This window comes from Quercus lobata, chromosome 3 (assembly GCF_001633185.2).
Source record: "Quercus lobata isolate SW786 chromosome 3, ValleyOak3.0 Primary Assembly, whole genome shotgun sequence".
NCBI classification, from domain to species: Eukaryota; Viridiplantae; Streptophyta; class Magnoliopsida; order Fagales; family Fagaceae; genus Quercus; species Quercus lobata.
This window is the reverse complement of record NC_044906.1, coordinates 63430243-63442559: the sequence shown is the minus strand read 5'-3', so window position 1 is coordinate 63442559 and position 12317 is coordinate 63430243. Positions and strand designations below refer to the sequence as shown.

Here is a 12317-nt window from a genome sequence, read left to right as displayed (position 1 = left end):
AGAAAAGACTATTCTGAAATATATGACAGATGGAATGTTGTTGCGAGAGTTTCTGGCTGAATCAAATTTCGAAAGCTATAGTGTGTTAATGGTGTATGGCCTTTGGTTGTAATTGAATGTTTTCAAAGTAGAACTTGTTACGAGCATTCCCTTATTTATTGAAGCCATATTTTGCTATCAAAAAGCTAATTTTCAGTATCAATGAAACATTGAATGTATTCTTTAATTTTGACACTTAAGTTAAAGTAGTTTCATCGTTCATTTACGAATACTTTTACAAGGAATTAGAGTACAAATGAAGAAGAATGTAATAAAATATAGTTATTCTTTTCTTTATCTTGGTTTGAGAGTTTAATAAATGTAATTGATTGTGTACCTTTTATTTCTAATTTCTTGTAATGTTTCAAATTAAACAATTTTGATGTTGCCTATACGGTCATGAATTGATGCAATAGTTTGATTCAAGAATAAACAAAACTTTATTGAAATGTGCACTTTGATTACATGGCTATTAGAGCAAGAGCCCTATATGTATGTATGTATCTATATATATATATATATATATATATATATATATATATATATATTCATGGGCAATGATTTATTTCACTCAAAAAAGAACCTAAAATTTGCATTCACAAATTCTGTTAGGATGCAAGTTGAAGCCAAAGTGTAATGAATAAGATAATACCCATGCAAAATACTTCCATTCAAAATAATTTTTTGAATCATCAAAGGGGCTGCTAAAGGTAAATGTTGAAGTTTCTACATGTATCCAAGAAAAATATATTTCTACAATACTTCTTCGTAATAGTAGAACTTATGCAAGTGTGAGAACATGTGATCTTCACTAACATAAAACAATCTAAACTTCAGCACTTGCCTTTTCTCGATCTCAGTAATCAAAAGAAAAATAGCATACCTATAATCATGCCATTCAACCTGACAAAAGAACAAAGAGTGATTTCAAAGATAAACATATATCAAAATTTCCAATTAACAGCAAGCACAAGTAAAGCCATAAGATCATTATCATTACTAATTATGTAAGTTTGTTGAGGGTTTAGCTTAGGAGCTTCCATCTTAAGAACTCAACTAAGGGACCAAAATTAAAAGTGAAATACAAAGCAGATCATATAGTTCGAATGTTCATGAGATGCATTTAATTTTGTTGTAATCAATGTCGTAATATAATAGGTGCATAGCCCAATTTTAATGTGGCGATCAGACAATAACAGATGCATTTTGCATTAAGGAGAAGCAAAGATGGGATATTCACCAACTGAAAAAAGGCATTGAAGCAAAATTAGGCTCCAATAAAGGTTGTCATTGAAAGAATCTAAAAGGAGATCTAAGGTATTTAGTGGCAAATGCAGGTGAAAATATTTTGGCAAAAAATTTTATTTCAAGACAAGCTAATTAAATTCACAACATGCTCAAACTGTTTAAAGCTTCTGTGATGGACAAAAACAACAGGGAGCACCAACTGGACAAAAACAAGAAATCAAGGAAAGAAAAAAAAAATCAAACCATTACACAAGAAATTATTTTTTAGCAAGGACCCAAAAAGAATGGGGAAATCTTTGACAAAGAAATCAAGAAAAGAGGGAGAAAACTTTAGAGTTTCTCTAATAGATATTTTCACAAACACTTCTATGCATTTCCAAAATCAACATTAAAAGAAAATAGAATAATCAACTACTACCAAACTCAAACCACAATAATGACAAACAAATGGAATAAGAGAGAACTAATACATTGTGACAAACTTCAAACTAAGAAATTATTATTAAGCTAAGAAAGCATAGTATTTTTCAATGAAAGAAACTAAGAAAGGGATTATTGTTAGTGCTATAAATGAAACGAAGGGATAAGCTTTGGCAAAGAAATCAAAGAAAGAAAGAAAAAAAATCCATAGAGAATAATCAGAAAAGAAGTTCAAGTTTTCAAAAATATGACACTAACATAAATTCAATTTATAATCACAATCTTAGCACCAAACTAACATGAAAATCCACAAAAAAGAAAAAGGAAAAAAAAAAGACAAAATACAAAGTGTTGATGCCCATTTTTTGAATCTGTACCCAAAAGCCCATACGGAGGAAATCCCAATGAAAAGCAAAGCTCAAAGGCCCACCAAGAAGACCGAAAAGCAAGAAAGGTCCAAAGAAAGAAGTGCAAGGGAAAGCGATCTATAGCAAAACGCAAATCTGCAGCAAATTACAAATTTGCAGCAGAATACAGATCTGCCACAAAATAAGTGGAGCAAGCACACAAGGGCCAGAGCACCATTAACCTGTACCCAGTCAATACAAGGGAGGTAGGCCCACAGTCAAGGGGATTCAAAGGGTGTGGTTTGGTGGTGAGAGGAAAAGGGGTCTATATTTGGTTTCCAGTCGTGACTTCTTTTAGGAATATACCTTACTGGGATGGTATCTTACCCAAAAGAAGTAATAGATGGTTGGGACCATCTGATGCATGCCATAAAGCTAGATAGTGAGGTAGCCCAATCCTCATCCATTTGAACCTAGACATAGAGGTATACAGCAAGAACAAACAAAAGAGAATTTTGTCACGAAATGAGTAATGGTGCAGCAAATGTATTCTAAGCAAAGGTAGTGATTGGGCAACCAATGGGTTGGTAGGCAGTACTAAAGGAATGCCCACAACAAGCCAAAATTAGTTGGTGAAACCCTAGGGGTAAAAGGGAGAAATCCTATTGAATTAGTTTGCTATAAAAGGAAGAGGTAGCCACAGATGAAAAAAAGGGGGGGGCACTTAAGTGGAGGAACCCATGGTAAAAGAGTAGTAAGAACCTAAGGGAGGCACTTAGAGAGAGAGGCATCTAGGGAGAGGGGGATTCAAAAGGGAAAATACCCAAGGGAGAAAAACAATCCACGGCAAGAGAGTAGTAAGCAACTAAGAGTAAAAAGAACAGAGAGAAAGAAAGAAAGAGAGTGGTAAAAAGAAGAGAGAAAACACGGCACGAATAGGGACATGCATCAATAGATCATCTTTTCCCTCCCTCTTAGCAAACTCACTCTTTAAAGTCCCCAAAAGTAATAGCTAGTAGCCATTTATGCCTATTCTCCAAAATGCACAACTTTGATGGCAAAAGCCTATGACAAGGTTGTTTAAGTTGGGGTTTGGGTTATTTCTTTGTTTACTTATCTTATGGGAAGATTCAATACTTGATTTTGATTGCATATATATTTGATTTCACTTGTTAGAACTTATATCTGCTGTATTTAGTCATTCTATTGTAGCACGTTTTTATCACGTTTGCTGCATCAGTTGTCATGCTGTGGTATCTTTATTTGCTGTACTAGTTATTCTGCTATAGCACATTTTTTATTATATTTACCGTGTTATCTATTATACTAGCTAAACCTTTTCTACTGAAGCTTTCCTATTTCTTTGTTATTACGTGTTTTACTTTTGACGCGAACTAATCATTATCCTGCCATAAGTATATATACATATACATTGTAGCTTATGTTTTGCCATATATTTTATATATGTATATAATATATATGAATATGTATAAGTATATATACGCATATATGTATGTATATATATTTGAGAATATGCTAACCCATTTAAACTAACATTTATTTGATGGGTATTTTGACTATTTTCTTTAGGTTTTAGATTTGTTTATGTGCAGGAAGTAGAAAAGTATTTCTACAGTAATTAAAAAAAAAAAAAATAGTAGTCATTCACATTGCAGAAAAGTGCAGAAAGCTTTACTGTACAACCAAAGGTGTTACTGCACAGCAAAAAACTTTACTGCACAACAAAAGGTGTTATTGCACAGCAAAAGGTTTTACTGCATAGCAAAAAGTTTTACTACGCAATAGAAGATTTTATTGCACAGCAGAAAGTTTTACCACACAGTAGAAAAGTCAGTCTTGTGGTAAAAACTGGAGAAAAGTTTCTTCTGCGGCAGAAATAAAGGATAAGTCCACTTTGCAGCGTCTTCCCTTGGACTTGGACTCAACGTTTGTGCACAAACTGACAACGGCAAAATGGTACTTTGGAGCTCATTCTACAAAGTGCCAGACCCAACTTCCTTCTTAGAAAAAGTCTAAACTAAGCGTTGCCTAATAACATCAAGACGCATGTCTAGGTACAAAAAACGTAAAAAGAACCCTCAACACAAAAAAAATAAACTAAGACTCTATAAAGCATTTCATCAAACACCTTCAAACTCTATACAATTGCAACCATTATTTAACTTTAGCTTCATGTATTTTACTCATACCAACTTTATTTAACTTCAACTTTTATCATTCTTAATCATGCGTAGAGGTAGAAATATTATTCCAACAAATAGTCAAGGTAACCTTAAATAAAGGAAAACGATTCACTAGTGAATGGTGATAACATCCCACAAAAAAAACAAAAAATGCAAAATAAACACACACACACACCCAAACCAAAAATACAAAATAGTTAACATCAAAATACTGAAAAAATAAAAATTAAAGAGACATTTTTTTACTATAATATACACATGCAGTATTAAGGGAAAAAAAAAAAACAGATAGTTACCGTGCGTTCAGATTCTTTACATTTTGAATAGACATAATAATCAAGATATAAATAAATAAAAAAAACCAGTTTAACAAATAATCCAAGATGAAATACAGAATAACGAAATCATCCATATTCTATTTTACCTTTTTTTTCATAGTCCCCCAATTCCATTATCTAATTCGGTTGTGCGTAGATTGGCAGCTAAGAACTTGTTAGGACCCATTTTCTTTCTCCGCCTCGGATTGATAGTACTTTTAGGCCTCATTTTCTTAGAATGAGATGGCTCACTGATCTAACCAAATAATAGAGAAAATAAATATATATCTCTCAAATTTATTAGCTACACAAATATCTACCATCAACGTGATATGTGAACCAAAAATAACAAAGAAAAAAAAATGAATGGATGACTCAGAGCAAGAAAGAGGGTGGTGTAGATTTAGCTGACGCTAAGAGGAGAGGAGAGGAAGAAGGCTGCTGGCTGATGGGGAGTGAGTAGGAGGTGGGGGCTTTGTTTCGGCTAATGAGAACAAGAGAGAAAGGAGAGGGTGAAATAATTGAGAGTTGAGAGAGCTTGAAAGGTCTCTTTGGACAATGGGAGAGAATGACATCTTGTTATATAGAAGAAGAAGAAATCAAAAATTTTAATAATACAACTTTTGCCTCAACACTTACCTGATAAAATGTGAAAGGTGAGAAAAATGGGCAAACTTATGTAAAATTGACAGAAATTCAATTATAATATGTTATGTAAAATACTAATTATCTGTCACGTAGAATACTAGTTATAATAAAAATTGTAACATTTTATGCATTACTTTTTTTTATAAGATATTTTATGTGTTACTAGAATTATTATTGGCAAGAGGTTTCAAACCAAGGTTTTAAAAATCGGACCGAACCAACCGTTTCAACCAATTCAACTGGGAACCAGATGCTAGTCAGGCTGGTAAAAACCGAGAATAACCGATAAAAACTGGCCAAAAATCAAGAACCTGCCTCCTATCCGGTTTTTAAAACCATGTTTTGAACCCAATATCTTATGAATATCATGATGTCGTAGGAACAACTAAGAGCCCGTTTGGGATGTGATGCAAGTTTTAGCTTATTTGAGTTATTAGCTCTTTTTGGTATTATTCATGCGTCCTATTGTATTATTCAGCTAGCTTTTAACATTTTTTTTTTTAACGCTATCAGTAAAATGTTTTTAGTTTCAACTATGGTTTTAAAAACCAAATGGATCAAATAACTAAAAAAGGGACCGGTTCCCGATTTAACTCGGTTCTTGACTAGTTTTTCTCAATTTTGATCGGTTTTTTTGGTTTTAACTAGACCGATTCTAGGTTCGGTTCCCAATTGAATCGATTGAATCGGCCAATCTGATTTGGTTTTTAAAACAATGGTTTCAGCTAATTAAGTTGTTTCCAAATGAATTCTAAGATAACCTCTTGAAAAGAAAGACGGCATACACTTGAGATAATAATTAGATATTAGAAAAATTCTAAAATCATTAAAAAAAAATTAATTACCGATCAGAAATAACTCCAAAAAGAGATATGCATGTAAATAAGGTGAGAAGGTGAGATGGTACTCATTCATTGGTGGTGTAGGATAGCGCATGAACCCCATTGGCTAGATGAGATGACTTTTTTTTTGGTGGTGAATAACTGGATGAGATGACATTCATTTATATCTACTTAACCTAGTCGGTTCTTTTATTTAAAGAACATAGGCTATAGCTGCTTCTTCGTCATTTCCTTCATGGTCCTGCACATCCAAATCAATAACGTACGGAAAAAGTTATGAAAATTATGATGTAAATTTGCTGAAGAACTTATGGATTTATCATCAAGACCACGTGGCGAGTTCTAAAGCCACTAGCAAGTCACGATAAACTGGATCCTGACCTTGACAGAAAGTTGGTGACCCATCAGTATCCTGCCATTTCCTTTTATATAGTCTTAAATGTTCATTAGATACTAATTTTTGTGATTCTCAACTGCTTTCAGTTGCTACAAAGCAAATATTTGGTTCATTTTTAGATGCATCATGCAGCTGGTGATTACAAAACAGCTGAGTTAAACAATGGTAAGTGGGCATAAGCTCTGAAACCTGTTAGAAGGTGCTCATTAATGCCAAAGCTAGTACTAGAAATTGTATTTATAAGGCTTTGGAGAAAGGTCTATTGGAATGGGTCAAGAGGGTATTTTGTAGCATTCAATAAGGAAGTTGATAGTGAAATGCTTCAAGGCCTACCAAATTGCTTTAATATACCCTTCTATTTCTGTGAGAAATTTTTGAACATGTGATTTAAAATTTTTATTTAATAAATTAAGATGGAGATTCAATGTTTGTGCCTTTTGTCTAGCAATCCTATTTGTGCATTTTGGATAGAATAATGTTAGAGATACAAATTTTTTTATAAAAGAATTTACAATCTACTAATATGATGAGTGATTATCGGTTAATGAAAAGTAATGTTAGTAGTGTGCCTAGATAAAAACCAATAAAAAATTGACTATAACAATAGTTTGTAAAAATATTGTAATATAGTTTGTAACCGTAGCATTGCTCTTCTATATATGCCATACAACAAGACAGATCAATCAAAATTTTCAAATCCTGTTGCCTACGTGGCAATTTGAGCTATAGCTATGGGAATAATAAGATTTTGCCTGAATGCCTATCTTTCTTCTAATTTCATCTCTAAATTTGCTCCCCACATTAAACAGTAAAATTTCTTCTCATAAAAAAAAAAAAATTAAATGGTAAAATTTGATTTTTGTCCAGGTCTATTAGTGACATGATTTGGATAACGACTTTAAGGTATATATTTCCTTCTCTAAAGAACAAGTCCTGAATTATGTGCCTCAGCAATAAGATTTAAGACAATTCGTTGTTGTTGTCATTATTTTTTTTTTTTAATTATTTTTATAATTCAATAGTTACAATGGGTAGGAAATTTGAACTCTAGACATTTTTGTAAGAAACACCAAAAAATGGAAGTTGAGTTAATAGCTCTTGATAAAACACTTTATTATGATCAAATAAATAAGAGGAATTGTAAGTTTTAATTTACTAAAATGATGAAGTTTCTACTCATCAAATAAAAGACTTATGTTTAAGTCACAAGCAATTCCCAAGGAAAAACAAAGGTTTGAATCCATAAGTTTAACATATAAAATAAATAAACAAACAAATAAATAAAGGAAAAGACATAACAAACCAAAATCATAAAAATAAGATTTTGTTATATTCTATTCAATGATTCTTATCTTATTGTTCTCTAAAATATTACATATTTGCATGCAAGAGAGCGTAAATGCTTTTGGTTTTGATGTTGATCCACCCACAATTGTTGATGCACTTTTCACTTGTGAATTGTGATAATTAGAGTTGTTCGCGGTGCGGTGCGATGCGAGATGATTTTGGATCATTTTTAGCATCGTACTTTGAAGTGCGATTTAACTAAAGCCATAACTGCACCACACTTTATTTTTGCGGTCACATATGTTGTGTTGTTTAAAATTTAGTCAAAACCATAACCGCATCGTACTTCATTTTTACGGTCACATATACAGTACGATATATAAAATACGGTTTGAATGATTTGAAATTGGTATATATTTCAAATTTTAGGCTTTTTCTACCTAGCTCAAATCTAATTTTTCTCTTTATTTTGATCCGAGTTTTAAATTATTGAGTTAATTTTTCTTTATTTTGGACTGGCTTTCTTAATAAACACTTGCTAAGATTATCAAACTTTTTTTTTTTTTTTGGGGAAAACTAAGGTTATTAAACTATTAATAGTATATTTAATATTAAAAATAATTAAATATATAGAGAAGGTGCGATGCAGTACGGTTTTCTTATTATAAAACCGCAAACCGCATTGCACCATGCGATGTCATACAATACGGTGCACTATTATTTACCGTGCAGTTATGCTATTTTACAGATGATTTTGGTGTTGATTTTGCGGTTTATACAGTTTGAACACCCCTATTGATAATCATAAAACACCCACAGCCACCATTTCCCAAACAAAATAATGTGGGCCACTTGACTCGTTATGGGGGCCCATATCATTAGAAGGGTCTTGGAGGAGGACCCTGGTTTTATTATAATTTGGAGCCTAGTGACTCCATTTCTAAAAGGAGTTGGCTCTATATTAGCTTGGAGCTAAAAATTAAAGACTCGTTTTCCCTTTCTCAACAACTGCGTTTGGGCTACTTTAACCATCCTTAACTGTAGGATATGTCCTCCCCTAACTAGGAATGGCAACAGGTCGGGTTCGGGTCGGGTTTCTTTATATCCGGACCCGACCCGCAGGTCCAACCCCAAAACCCGAACCCACCCAGTTTAATAAACGAGTTTTTTTTTAAAATCCAAACCCGCCCCGCGGGCTCCGCCAGCCACTTCAGGGCCCTAATCCATGGCCATACAATCTTTAAAAAAAAAAAAAAAGACTTTCCCTTTCAAACACAGAATCACATAAACACAAACTCACAGATTCGAGACACAATCTCATAAAAAGATGTATCTGCAAATCTAAGTTGGAGCTTTTTGAGTGACGTTAAAGCAACAGTTGTAAGACCAAACAAGATTTCTTCTCAATCTGTCCATGGTTCATTGAATCTGGTGGCTCATCACTTGTCACAAATTGGATGTTTCTACCAATTTCTTGACAAGAGAGGTGATCAAAATGTAAAAGTCTGGGTGTTTAGGAAAGATTTGAAGAGTATAGCTCCCTGCAAGATCAAAATTCTAAGAGACTTCCACATAACTTGTGAGGTCCTTCAGAACTTTGATTTTGCAGATAGCTACACTCTTCAAACCTTTTCTAAACACCCAAACTTTTATATTCTAATCACCTCTCTTGTCAAGAAATTGATAGAAACATCCAATTTGTGACAAGTGGTAAGCCACTAGATTCAATGAACCATGAACAAATCTAAAAGAAATATTGTTTGGCCCGCAACAAGATATATATAAGAAAATTAAGCATGCTAAATGCTAAATAAGTTGTAATATTTTTACTAAAATACTACAACATAAATAAAAGACTTACAGAATGATGCTATAAAAAGCCATTAGTTCTAGTAAAGTACTACTTCACACATTCAGCAAAAAAGAAGAAGTACTACTTCACGCATGTCATGGACAGATGGACTTCACCATCTCAGGAGTCCTTTTTAGTCTTTTCCTATTCCTTTTCATCTCTAGTCTAATACAACTTTCTACTAGAGACATCGTTGAGAAGTGGAAGACAAATGATCTTACCAAGAAATGCAGGAGCAAGAGGAATCGAGACACCTTTAACAATGGTCTCGACAGAGAGCTCTTATTGGTTATGGAAGTTTGCGTAGAACTCCCTGACCAAAGGGGTGATAGGATTAGAGAAATCTTTAAATATAACTGGACCAAAAGGAAATATGCATGATCACAAGTATGAGAGATCAAAACATAAGCATGCAATGATGACATGAAGATATGTAGAGAATGATGCATGAAAACAATCAATGTAAACATGACAATGATGCAAGCAACGATCCACAAGTTAAAAATAGAAAGAAATATTATAAACTAAATGACAAAAGCCGTACATAAGTGTGTTCCAAACCCAACCAAGATAATAAGATCAAAACAGAAGTTTGATTACAAATTCTAAAAGCTCATTTTGTGTTTCTACAATTCTACTCCTTTGGACAATTTCAAAATTGTGTACCATTTCATTTTTATCAGGTGTCTTCGTAGTATGCACTGTTATAAAGGAAAAGCTTCAATTTGGACTCTCTCACACACAACTTTGTTAGTTCATGTTTTAGTGGTAGGTCTTAATTTAGTGTACCTACTTGATGAATCAGCAATTTAAGAAAAGAAAATCATTTTTTTTTAAAACATAAGTAATTCCATATGATATATAAGCTAAAGATTTCTCTGAACCTATCAATTTTTCTCTCTTTGATAACAAAGCTAAAAGCTGGACTTATAAGCTAAAGTCAAACAGAGGCACAAAGTATTATCCCATATATACAAGTACAAGAGTAAGACCTTCTGTCATTTATAGACAAGTTGGAAAGCTTTTCATTTGGAATATAAAATATAAAAATTTAAAAAAAAAATCAAATCAAATCTTGGAAACAATAACATCTAAATAGATAATAGACCTAAGAATCAAGATATAGATAAAGCAAACCAGTTTAACAAAATAATCCAAGATGAAATACAGAATAACAAAATCATACATATTCTATTTTACCTTTTTTTCCTAGTCCCCTAATTCCAATACCAAAACTAACAAACCAATAGTAATAAATAAGTATATAACATCTTTTAAAAGAATTTAACATAATAACATTACAAAACAATCATCCTTAACATAATAAACTTTCAACAAAACTAAATAAATAAGTTCATTAGTCATTACACTTACATCCAAATTCATCAACACAGCATACACAAACAATAAACAATAGTATAACACTCTGTAAACTATATTTCACAAACAATAATGCTGCATATCAAATCCACAACATACCCAAAATCCACAACATACGAACATACTCTGTAAACTAATAATTGAAAGGAGAATTAACGATAGAAGTTACCACTTACCAGTGAAGTCACGGAATGGAGAACCTGAGATGAAGACAAGAACATGAACGGAGAATCTGAGATGAAGCCGAGAGAGAAAAAAAAAAATGATCAAAATCAGAAATCAAAATCAAGTAATCAAAATCAAAAGAAAAGATTATTACCTGATGAAGCAGAGAGCAGAGATCAGAGATCAGAGGGCGAGGGCGAGACCGAGAAGGAAAAAAAAAAAAAAACCTCTAGGATGTCACCCGAAAACCAAATTGAATCTGAAGCCAGTTGTTGTGCTCTGGAGGGCAATGCTGGTGACCCTGTTTCAATAAAAGAGAGAAGTATAATTGGATTAGTCCATTAACTAATCATTGATTTTCTATCCCGGAAAAAAAATGATAAAGCAAAGAGAAAAGGAACAGAGTATCAAAACCCCATTATAAAGATTCCAACATTATCCTAGTTATACCCAAAAAAAAAAAAAAAAATCCATCGAAACTAAGTTTCACCAAGAAAAGATCAAGACTTCAAGAAACCAAGAACTGGGTTTGGCTTTTTGTACCTGAGCAAAGTGACTCCAAAGATCCAATCTTTATGGAACTGACGAACTGTTGTTGACTTCTCCAATGGGACAAACCGAAGAAAGAGAGAGGACTCTAGTGTTATTCACCGGAAACCTGAGGATTGAAGGCTGCCGAACAAGGTAACAGAGGCAGACAGAGTGAGCTTGAGTTGGGAAAATATCTTACCTAACCTGTTTGGTTCTTTTATTTAAGGCGAAAGAAAATGCAGTCCTTACATTTTTGGTCGTTTTACACTTTGGTCTCTAAATTGATTTCACTCCTAGATCAGTCCCTAATTTCATAAAATCGTTTTTATTTTGGTTCTTACCGTCCACCCAGTAACAGAAAAATCTGAGGTGGCAGACAGAATACACTGTGTGCACAGTAAATATTGATGTGGCTAATAAAATATTTTATTTGGCATTTTCTAAATGTCATGTCAGCATTTTCTAAATTAAAAAAATAAAAATAATTTTTATTTTTCAATTTTAGTTTAATTCAAAAAAATAAAAAATAAAAATAATAGAGAAACTGAAACCGTAGCTATAGTCCGAATAAGAAAAAAACAAAGCTTTTTTAGATTGAAAGGAATTAGGGTTTGGAGAGGGAGAGGGGGAGAGAGAGACG

General features: G+C 32.8%; 1 long non-coding RNA gene across 4 annotated transcripts; it reads right to left on the bottom strand.

The window, feature by feature from the left end:
• Positions 1–692: 692 nt before the first annotated feature.
• On the bottom strand, positions 693–11856 carry LOC115979153. Of its 4 annotated transcripts, XR_004088957.1 has the most exons (7): positions 11690–11856; positions 11374–11447; positions 11158–11213; positions 9823–9914; positions 6131–6306; positions 4683–4831; positions 693–942 (listed from the first exon to the last, which is right to left on the bottom strand). It is a non-coding gene; the product is annotated as an uncharacterized LOC115979153 (long non-coding RNA). The 4 variants fall into 4 exon arrangements; XR_004088958.1 differs by lacking the exons at positions 693–942; positions 4683–4831; positions 6131–6306 and adding an exon at positions 9071–9082; XR_004088956.1 differs by lacking the exons at positions 693–942; positions 4683–4831; positions 6131–6306 and having other exon boundaries at positions 9077–9914; positions 11301–11447.
• Positions 11857–12317: the final 461 nt, after the last annotated feature.